Here is an 11,908-nt window from a genome sequence, read left to right on the forward strand (position 1 = left end):
TTATCACTAGCTCTCATTTACGCCTGATAATTATCTCACCTGTCTCCAATTGCTGACTACTAAGCGCTAACTGATTAATCACCACAGGACATATTTATTGAGGACCAAACTTTAATATTTCAAGGGCACCCCAAATGAGTTACTGGTGGGGTTACATAAGCTTTCATTCATGCCACCAAACCAAGATTCACGAATTCTGAAAGTTAAAGCTGATTACCTTTTTGGATACATAAAAACAATATATTAAAGCATGTCACAAAGTGCAAAAAAAGAGGCATCCAGATGAAAAATAGGCTCTTGGAAAAGCCCAAAGCAGCAGGCTGATTGTCCTAACAAGGACAGAGAAACTCTTTCCGTACGAAATAAAGTTGCCTCAGCCAAAAAGAGATCCAAACATGGGTTTTGATGGATTCTTATTACAACCAGTCAAAGACAAGCTCAAAGAAAGTGGAAGTTCAGATTTCCCACAGGTGAGTTGAATCTTGCATCCAAGAGAACACTTACGTTGACGTCTCATATGCAGGCTGAGCAAGAAGCAAGCGGCAAGACTTGGCCAGTGATTCTGATTCCAGGCTGACATCTCTGTGCTTGAGCTCTGAGCTCCTCGGGCAGGACAGCCTGGAATTGTTCCTGCACCAGCATTCCCACAATCTGCTTCTTTGTGTGAATATCAGGTCTCAACCACCGACCAGAAAGGTCCGGGAGATGCCTGAGGACATCCCTGGGGCCAGCTGCATCCTCATAGCGGAACTTCCTGAACCTCTGGAGGCTTTCTAGCATGGTCTTTTTTTTTTTTTTTTTTTTTTGAGATGGAGTTTCGCTCTGTCACCCAGGCTGGAGTGCAGTGGCCGGATCGCAGCTCACTGCAAGCTCCGCCTCCCGGGTTCACGCCATTCTCCTGCCTCAGCCTCCCGAGTAGCTGGGACTACAGGCGCCCGCCACGTGGCCTGGCTAGTTTTTTGTATTTTTAGTAGAGACAGGGTTTCACCATGTTAGCCAGGATGGTCTCGATCTCCTGACCTCGTGATCCGCCCGTCTCGGCCTCCCAAAGTGCTGGGATTACAGGCTTGAGCCACCGCGCCCGGCCAGCATGGTCTTAAAGTCTTCAACAGAGTCTTCACTGAGGCTGTCTGGCGGGAGCCAGAAGGCTCCCGTGGAATCTGGACCTGGAAAATAGGTAGTAGGACAACTTCTGGCTGCTTAGCCCATTGTTTCATTGGGTAGTAATCTCATTTGATCATTCTGACGTCTGTATTTCTTTGTGTCTCTGGGTACACCTCAATCTCCATTCTGGAACACCAAGAAAAAAAACGTTTCAGACTTTTTTTTTTTTTTTTTGGAGACGGAGTCTCGCTCTGTCGCCCAGGCTGGAGTGCAGTGCCGGATCTCAGCTCACTGCAAGCTCTGCCTCCCGGGTTTACGCCATTCTCCTGCCTCAGCCTCCCGTGTAGCTGGGACTACAGGCGCCCGCCACCTCGCCCGGCTAGTTTTTCTTCGTATTTTTAGTAGAGACGGGGTTTCACCGCATTAGCCAGGATGGTCTCGATCTCCTGACCTCGTGATCCGCCTGTCTCGGCCTCCCAAAGTGCTGGGATTACAGGCTTGCGCTACCACGCCCGGCCAACGTTTCAGACTTCTAGGCACAAAGAGAAAAGTAAGAATCAGCAAAAACAGACCACAACAGCTGTTAAACCACTCTGATCTCATGGATCTGGTCCAGACCCAGGTTCCATCAGCCTTCCAATCTTAACAGGGTTTCTTAATAAAGCTACTAGAAACTCTATTTTTGTCGTCTTCTTGGTAGCTCAATTAACACAATTGAGAAAACATGACATTGGTTTAACTAAGAAATGTAGGTTCTCAAAGCCGATTGAAGAATACTGGCCTTGCTAGAGAATCATGCATTCATTTTGCCCCTCACTATGAAGTATTTTACATTGTGTTGAAACAAGAATTGCATATGCACATGATTTGCTTGAGAGACGGCTTAAAATCATGGGTGTTTGCTTCCTCCAACCATTTTGGTTTTTTTTCGTTTTTGCAGATGGTGTCTTGCCCTGTCATTCAGGCTGGAGTGCAATGGCACAATCTCGGCTTACTGCAACCTCCGCCTCCCAGCTTCAAGCAATTCTCCTGCGTCAGCCTCCTGAGTGGCTGGGATTATGGGCACGTGCCACCACGCCCGGCTAAATTTTGTATTTTTAGTAGAAAGAGGCGTTCACCAGGTTGGTCAGGCTGGTCTTGAACTCCTGACCTCGTGATCCGCCCGCCTCGGACTCCCAAAGTGCTGGGATTACAGGAGTGAGCCACCACACCCGGCCCTTCCAACCATTTTATATACCATTTGCTATGTCTACAAAGCAATTTATGAAGAGGTGCCAAAAGAGGAGAATAAGGTCAGTTCATTAATATCTAATCTACTGACTTTCTACCTCCCTAGTCTATCTCTTTCATCATGATTAAAGAATAGCAAACATTAAAAAGTACTTCAAAGGAGCAGTGCACTATGTATGATTGCACCTGTGATAGCCACTGCATTCCAGCCTGAGCAACATAGCGAGATCTCTTAAAAAAAAAAAAAAAAAAAAAAAAAAAGAAAAAGAAAGCCAGGCAAGGTAGCTCACACCCATAATCCCAGCACTTTGGGAGGCTAAGGTGGGTGGATCACCTGAGGTCAGGAGTTCGAGACCAGCCTGACCAACATGGAGAAACCCCCGTCTCTACTAAAATTACAAAAATTAGCACAGCATGGTGGTGCATGCCCTGTAATCCCAGCTACTTGGGAGGCTGAGGCAGGAGAATCGCTTGAACCCAGGAGGCGGAGGTTGCTATGAACCGAGATCGTGCCACTGCACTCCAGCCTGGACAACAAGAGCAAAACTCCATCTTGGGGAAAAAAAACAAAGGTGGATCACTTGAGCCCAGGAATTCGAGACCAGCCTGGGTAATATGGCAAAACCCTGTCTCTACAAAAAATACAAAAACAAAAAAATTATCTGGGTGTGGTGGCACAAGCCTGTAGTCCCAGCTACTAGGGAGGCTGAGGTGGGAGAACCACCTGAGCCTGGGAGGTAGAGGCTGCAGTGAGCCGTGATCACGCCACTGTGCTCCAGCTTGTGCAATAGAGTCCTTACCGCCCCCCTGCAAAAAAAAAAAGAACCCAGGTTAAGGTCAAGAATGAAGCACCTCTGATCAGTGTATGGGACTTGTCAAAATGCTAATAGAGTACAATTCCAACCCTTTGGATATTTGAGGGCTCCAGGATTATCAAACCAGCTCCGGTAAGCAGGGGGAGGGGGGTGGCCAAATTAAATACCTGTAAAATGCCAGAAAAAAAGCCTTTGCTTCATTTGGGCTAGGGCCCCAGTTCAAAAAAGGAGTTATTTACAGGAAAACACATCCTATGTTAATTAACTGTAAAATAAGAGACAGTTCAAATAATAGAAATGACTAAATTAATTCTCACATTAGGGTACAGCCCCATGATGCAGTCACTTCTCAGGGATCATCGTTTTCGGTTTTGTTTTTTTTTTTTGAGATGGAGTCTTGCTCTGTTGCCCAGGCTGGAGTGCAGTGGCACGATCTTGGCTCACTGCAACTTCTGACTCCCAGGTTCAAGCAATTCTCCTGCCTCAGCCTCCTGAGTAGCTGGGACTACAGGCGCGTGCCACCACGCCCGGCTAATTTTTTCTGTATTTTTAGTAGAAACGAGGTTTCAACACGTTAGCCAGGATGGTCTCCATCTCCTGACCTCGTGATCCGCCTGCCTCGGCCTCCCAAAGTGCTGGGATTACAGGCGAGAGCCACCGTGCCCGGCCCATTGTTTCCTTTAATATTCTGTTCCCTCAAAGAACTAATCCTTTCCTGACATGTAATACATAGCAGGAGAGTTGACATTTAAAATCCCTCCCACCTCAGAGAATCTCTCAAATCTGTTTCCTGGGCAACAATTGCCAGAAGCCAACAATCACTAATGCTGACTAGCTACCATGCACCCAGCACCTAGTCACCCTTCTCTAAAGGTTTCCTGACCCATTTCTTAGGAGACGTTAATTGATTCTGGACCCAGCAGCTTGGATATTCTTGGGAGAACACCAATTCTTCTCATATTATCTTGGTTTTTGCTCAGTTAATAGGGTGTGCTCATCCCCAAAGTAAACTGTTACTAACCTAGGGTGGTGAGTAGGGAAAAGTGGAATCACTTAGGGGTGACTTGGACTAAAATATTTCGTACAAGAAAGGTTATAGGTGAAACACCGTGGGAAAGCAAAATCTTGGGAACAACCTAAGTGACCATCAACAGGGAAATGACTAAGTACAGTCAGCCATTCAGTGGTGCCGCCATGTAAAAAATGAAGCAGGCTTTATGAGTACTAGTGACTAAAGCTGTCCATATTACATGACTAAGGTCCTGATCGATGTGTAGTATGACCCCCCCATCTGAGGAAATTAAAAATACATACATACAAGCAAATAAAACCTGATATATCCAAATAATACATGGAAGGTTATCAAAGAAATCAATTGTATTTACTTCTGAAGGGCAGATACAGTAGAAGGGGGAATACTTTTCATTTTACATCTTTCTGTATTGGTTTCTAACTACACACATGTATTACTTTTATAACAACTCAAGAGGAAGAAAACTTTTCAGGCTTTCCCCTCCTGCCCAAAAGCCTTTCTGAGTGAAAACCCCTAACCCACTTAGGAAAACACCCTTTTATCACCTCTTCTAGCTCCTAGCACCCAATGTCTTTACAACCCAGGTTTCTAGGAAGTCTGTCAGTGGGCCTTTTTTATCTTTATTTTTATTTTTTTTGAGACAGAGTCTTGCTCTGTGGCCCAGGCTGGAGTGCAGTGGCGTGGTCTCGGTTTACCGCAACCTTTCTGCCTTCTGGGTTCAAGCAATTCTCTGCCTCAGCCTCCTAAGTAGCTGGGATTACAGGAGCCCACCACCACACCAGGCTAATCTTTATGTTTTCAGTACAGACGGGGTTTCACCATGTTGGCCAGGCTGGTCTCGAACCCCTGACCTAGGGTGATCCACCCGCCTCAGCCTCCCAAAGTGCTGGGATTACAGGCGTGAGCCACCACGCCTGGCAGTCAGTGGGCCAATTCTTAAGGCTGGCTCTCAAAGATGAACCAGCACCACAATTTACCCGGCTTATAAATCCTATCAGCTTCAGAAGAGGACTTGCCAAACACAAACTTATCCTCACCAGTTAAAAACTCATTTTCTTTTCTCAAAAACCCAGTGAGAAAAAATAACTCCAGGCCAGGCGCAGTGGTTCATGCCTGTAATTCCAGCACTTTGGAAGCCCGAGGCAGGTGGGTCACTTGAGGTCAGGAGTTCAAGACCAGCCTGGTCAACATGGTGAAACCGTCTCTACTAAAAATGGAAAAAATTAGCCAGGCGTCGTGACGAGCGACTGTAATCCCAGTTACTCGGGAGGCTGAGGCAGGAGAATCGCTTGAACCCATGTGGCAGAGGAAGTTGCAGTGAGGCGACATCGCGCCACTGCACTCCGGCCTGGGCGACAGAGCGAGACTCCGTCTCAAAAAAAGAAAAAATAACTCCAGTGTACTGCGCCCTTATTTCCTGACATTGCGCCGAACGTCACACATAGATCCTCCTCCATAAGATCCTTAGTTCAGGTTAAATTCTTGATAAATTACTGCCCCAGGAGCCTCCACTGACATGAACTGCTACTAGCATTTGTGGAATTCTGCCGGCCAGACACCCCACACTGCATTCCCTCACAACTGATCCTCCCGATAGCCCACGGGGTAGACACTGTTATTTCCATTCACAGATAAGCAAAGTGAAGCTCGGAGGGAGGGGACCTGCCCAAGGCCACAAGGATAAAAGGGAGTGCGAAGACTCAACCGATAAAAATAATCCCGGGTGTGGTAGGGGGAGCTGAGCCCGACTCCTCCCACTATGCGGCCGTGGCTCCGAAGGCCTAGCCTGGGTCCGGAAATGGGCTTCTAGGGCCCCAGGACGAGGTCCACCTCCAGAGCTGAGGTGAGGTCCAAGTCAGCCCGAGGAGCCCGCAGGTCTCACATTTCAATCATTTTTCTACCCCACAGGCAGGGACTCCCCGCTCCTGGGGCAGGCAGCCACTGTGGCCGCGAGCGAGCGTGCGCGGAGTAGGAAGGAGAAGGAAAGGGACAGAAGGAACGTTCACCTGCGCAAGTGCCACCTCGGAGGACGGGGGAGCGGGCTACGAGGGAAGATCAGGATAAGACCCTAACTCCCACAACTGACTCTGGGAAAAGGAGACCACCACTCCCAGAGCTTTGGAGGGCTGCTCGGGAACCGGAAATCGTGCCCCGCCCGGAAGTTAAAAGGAGGGGCATAGGTTGGAACGGGGAGGGGGGCCGGGTCTCTCTAGCCTCCGGAGTGCTCCGCAGCTTCATGATTTTAACTCTTGGCGGTCTTTTGACCGTCCTCAGTCGTTACCGTGCGGAGTTTTGGCTACATTCTAAGCAGCTTTTTCGCTCCGGAGACGTTCTTTGTCTTTTTGAGCTGCAGTTTGCCCAACTGCAAAATGGAAAGAAATGAAGCAGGAATTAAGATACTCTAGGAGCTCGCCCAAAGCTGAGTCAGGGCCCCATTCTGAGGTTACACCCTTGGGCCTTTGCACCACTCAGAGGAAGGAAACCAAGAGAGAGGGGTGGCTGGCTGCTGTTTGGAGACAGTGGTTCTTGCATGGGCGCCCCGCGGAATCATTCCAGACGAGTCAGTGGATACAGTCTATAGGTCCTGCCTCAGTGTACGCAAACAGCAGTGGACATATGGCCGTTGGGGGTTGATACAGCCTGTCCGGGGTGGGACTCTGTGTGTATAGGAGGCTAAATCTCAGCAGGACTTTTCCAGTTGCTACCAGACTACGCACTGTCGCCTGATGGTTAAGAACTGAAGCTTTACAGTGAGCCGAGATCGCGCCACTGCACTGCTGCCTGGGCGGCAGAGCGAGACTCCGTCCCAAAAAAAAAAAAAAAAAAAACCTGAAGCTTTAGCCGTGCGCAGTGGCTCACGCCTGTAATCCCAGCACTTCGGGAGGCAGAGGCGGGTGGATCACCTGAGGTCAGGAGTTCGAGACCAGCCTGACCAACAAGGTGAAACCCAGTCTTTACTAAAAATACAAAAAGTAGCCGGGCGTGCTGGCAGGCGTCTGTAGTCCCAGCTACTCGGGAGACTGAGACAGAAGAATTGCTTGAACCGGGGAGGCGGAGGTTGCAGTGAGCCGAGATTGCGCCACTGCGCTCCAGCCCGGGCGAGGGATCCAGACTCCATCTAAAAAAAAAGAGAGAGAGAAAAAAGAAAAAGAACTGAAGCTTTGAAGTCATACTCATCTAGTTTGCGTCTGATCACAGGTTCAATGACACAGCCGGCCAGAGGAAGCAGAGATGCTAACCACTGCAGCCGGGATCTTAACCCTGAGGGGGAGGGATTGAGCTGTTAGAGAGAGGTACTCTGTTGTCTTATCCCTCTCTCTTTCCAGCTGGCGTATCCGAATGGGCTGAGCTATGGGATTAAGAGGGACACCCCAAAGCCCCCATTGCCGGGTTATTGCTCCAGAGCCAATGTCCTTGGGGAAAGGAAGATATGCCCTTTGTCTACATTGCCACTGCTGGTCTGTAAACTCCTAGACGGCCGGCTGGTGGTTCACAAACCAGGACTCCTTGCTCTGGCCCTACTCCTACCTACCAGAATGACCGTGAACCCTTCCCCACTCACTCCTACAACCAGGTTTCCACCTCCTCTCTCAGCTTAGTTTTCCCTAACTGTAAAATAAGAGGGTTGGACTAGATTAAGGACTTCCAGGTGTTTCTCTCTCCCAACCTCTAAGGTTCCTTAGGAATGCTTCAGAAAACAGCAGGGGTTGGGAGAAGGATGCCACTTGAGTCCCAGAGCAAATCCAATTTTATAGGTACATTAATTTATGGGAAAGTATATACATTTAGGCTTGTGTAAGATTATTATCCCAGGTAAAATTCGGCCTTTGTGCTTCATCTTTCCCCATCCTCCCGCTCACTCAGTTTGCTCCAAGAATACTGGCCTGCTGGTTATTTTGCAAATAACTGGGGTCAGGAGTTAGAGACGAGCCTGGCCAACATGGCAAAACCCTGTCTCTACTAAAAATACAAAAATTAGCTGGACATGGTGGTGCAAGTCTGTAATCTCAGCTACTCAGGAGGCTGAGGCAAGAGAGTCACTTCAACCCAAGAGGTGAAAGTTGCAGTGAGCCTAGATCATGCCACTGCATTCCACCCTGGGTGACAGAATGAGACTCTGTCTCAAAAAAAAAAAAAAAAAGGCCGGGTGTGGTGGCTCACACCTGTAATCCCAGCACTTTGGGAGGCTGAGGCAGGCAGATCACCTGAGGTCAGGAGTTTGAGACCGGCCTGGCCAACATGGCGAAACCCTGTCTCTACTAAAAATACAAAAATTAGCTGGGCGTGGTGGCAGGCGCCTGTAATCCCAGCTACTCAGGAGGCTGAGGCAGGAGAATTACTTGAACCCAGGAGGCAGAGGTTGCAGTGAGCTGAGACCACGCCATTGCACTCCAGCCTGGGCAACAAGAGTGAAACTCCATCTCAAAAAAACAAACAACAACAACAACAAAAACTGAGCATAGGCTGGACAAACACTGAATGAGTGAATCAATGAGCGAGTAAAGGAACAGAGCAGCTGGTTGTGGTGGCTCACACCTGTAATCCCAACACTTTTAGAGGCTAAAGCAAGGAGGATCCCTTGAGCCCAGGAGTTTGAGACCAACCAAGGCAACATAGTGAGACCCATCTCTACAGACATTTTTTAAAAATCAGCCTGGTGTGATGGTGCACATCTGTGGTCCCAGCTACTTGGTAGGCTGAAGTGGGAGGATTGCTTTAGCGCAGGAGATTGAGGCCACAGTGAACTGTGATTGAGCCACTGCACTCCAGCCTGGGAGGATAGAGCAAAACTCAGTCTCAAAAAAAAAAAAAAAAATTAAAAATTAAAAATTGAAAAAAAAAACAATGGTCTGGGCATGGTGGCTCACACTTGTCATCCCAGTATTTTGGAAGGCTGAGGTGGGTAGATCACCTGAGGTCAGAAGTTCAAGATCAGCCTAAGCAACATGGTGAAATCCCATCTCTACTAAGAGTTCAAAATTAGCTGGGTGTGGTGGTGCATGCCTGTGACCCTAGCCACAAGCAGAAGAATCACTTGAACCCAGGAGGCAGAGGTTGCAGTGAGCCGAGATCATACCACTACACTCCAGCCTTGGCAACAGAGTGAGACTCCATCTCAAAAGATAAAAAAAAGAAAAGAGAAGGCTTGAATTTTATGACAAATCCAATCTGATAAAAACCACTAGGGATATAGTTGTAGTTTAACAAAATTAGGCTTATTAACTTGATGTAGCAAGAGAGACAACACACCAGAGAAACTGTGGAGGGTCTCATCAAAGAAAGAAATGGGATTATCATAGGATTTGGGGGAGGTTGGAGTTCAGGTGAAATTGAAATGAAGCCGTGTTGATAGGCCTAAAGCAAAGCTGGCAATGTGTAAAGGGGTTAACATCTGGCATGGGCTGAGAATCAGATTCAGAGTCTTGTTTCCTTGGACACCACAAAGGTAAGACAAATATAGACTATTGTGTCCAAAACCCCTTTATCTGAAGCTCTACATCTGGGTAGAAAATCCAGGCTGTGTCTCTGTATCAAACCTGGCTCTTCTGACCCACTAAAGAAGCGTGGGATGTTCTGCTCTCACTGATGTGATTTCAAACAGCAAAGTTTCTGACAGTTTCTGATTTTAGAGAATGAGATTTCTTTTTTCTTTTCTTTTCTTTTTTTTTTTAGGTGGAGTTTCACTCTTGTCGCCCAGGCTGGAGTGCAATGGTGCAATCTTGGCTCACTGCAACCTCCACCTCCTGGGTTCAAGCAACTATCCTGCCTCAGCCTCCCGAGTAGCTGGGATTACAGACGCCCACCACGCCCAGCAAATTTTTATATTTTAGTAGAGATGGGGTTTCACCATGTTGGCCAGGCAGAGAATGAGATTTCTCAGTTTTTTTTTTTTTTTTTTTTCTTTGAGACAGAGTTTCACTCTTGTTGCCCAGGTTGGAGTGCAGTGGCACGATCTTGGCTCACTGCAACCTCCACCTGCCTGGTTCAAGCAATTCTCCTGCCTCAGCCTCCAGAGTAGCTGGGATTACAGGCACCCACCACCACGCCCAGCTAATTTAGCCTCCCAAAATACTGGGATAGCACTATGTCTTTGATGTTAATTGACAAAAGAAAGTTTGACAGAATCACTTTTTTTTTTTTTTTTTGACATAGAGTCTTGTTCTGTGTCCCAGGCTGGAGTCCAGTGGCATGATCTCGGCTCACTGCAACCTCCACCTCCTGGGTTCAAGCAATTCTCCTGCCTCAGCCTCCTGAGTAGCTGAGACTACAGGTGCGTGCCACTACACCCAGCTAATTTTTATATTTTTAGTAGAGACAAAGTTTCACCCTGTTGGCCAGACTGGTCTCGAACTCCTGACCTCAAGTGATCCACCTGCCTCGGCCTCCCAAATTGCTAGGATTATAAGCGCAAGCCACTGTACCTGGCCCAGATTCACATTTGATAGGAATTCCTTCATGCCTCAATCATCTGAATGTGAAGGCCCTCAAGAGTGCCAATCTTTCCATCCCAGTGTGATCCCAGCTCCCTGGGCCCCACATCAGCCTGGCCTCCATTACAAAACTACCAAACCGAGTCACAATCCCCACACAGAGGGACCCAGCTTCCCAGTTGGACTGTGGGCTTGGCTGAATTAGGGTCATCTGCTTCTGCCCTACACCCAATACAGGATACCAGTAGGTGCTTGGGCTGCGTCCATCGAATCTAACTGCTGATGGGTTTTCTAAATGCAAAGAAAAAGAAGTGGAAGGAATCATGGAAATGAGGTCCACTATGTAAGGTAAGTAGGAATGTAAGTGATTTTTGAAAAATCTATTTCCCAAAGTGGAAATCTCTAAAATGTGGCCATTAGTGACATTCTGAAAAAGGAAAATAAAATGGTATTGCTGACTCTTTTAAGATTAAAATATTACTGATGTTTTAATAATTTTAAAATAAGAATGAAATTGTTGATATGTAATTAAAAGAAATTGTTGATATGTAATTATTGACGTTTTAATGATTTTAAAAGGAGAATGAAATTGTTAGTATGTAATTAAAAAGCAAGAATTGCAATTGATCCCTTTTTTTCCTCTTTCTCTTTTTTTTTGAGGTGGAGTCTCGCTCTGTCACCCAGGCTGGAGTGCAGTGGCACGATCTCAGCTCACTGCAAGCTCCACCTCCCAGGTTCACGCCATTCTCCTGCCTCAGCCTCCCAAGTAGCTGGGACTACAGGTGCCGGCCACCACGCTTGGCTAATTTTTTATATTTTTAGTAGAGACGGGGTTTCACCATGTTAGCCAGGATGGTTTCCATCTCCTGACCTCGTGATCCGCCCACCTCGGCCTCCCAAAGTGAGCCCCCGCCCCAGCTTTTCTCTTTCTTTAAAGAGGCAGGGTCTTGCTATGTGGGCTGGACTTGAATTCCTGGGATCCAGCAATCCTCCCACTTCAGCCCCTTGAGTAGCTGGAACTATAGGTCCTCACCACCACACCCAGCTTTGATCCTTTTTCTTTTTTGGGAGTGGGGCGGGAACAAGGTATGGCTCTGTCACCGAGGCTGGAGTGCAATGGAGTGATCTAGACTCACTGCAACCTCTGCCTTCCAGGCTCAAGCCATTCTCCCACCTCAGCCTCCCAAGTAGCTCAGACCACAGGCATGTGCCACCATACCCACCTAATCTTTCAATTTTTAGTGAAGATGGGTTCTTGCTGTGTTGCCCGGGGTGGTCTCAAACTCCTCAGCTCA

Source organism: Trachypithecus francoisi, unplaced genomic scaffold, assembly GCF_009764315.1.
Source record: "Trachypithecus francoisi isolate TF-2019V2 unplaced genomic scaffold, Tfra_2.0 Lachesis_group12, whole genome shotgun sequence".
Taxonomy (NCBI): Eukaryota; Metazoa; Chordata; class Mammalia; order Primates; family Cercopithecidae; genus Trachypithecus; species Trachypithecus francoisi.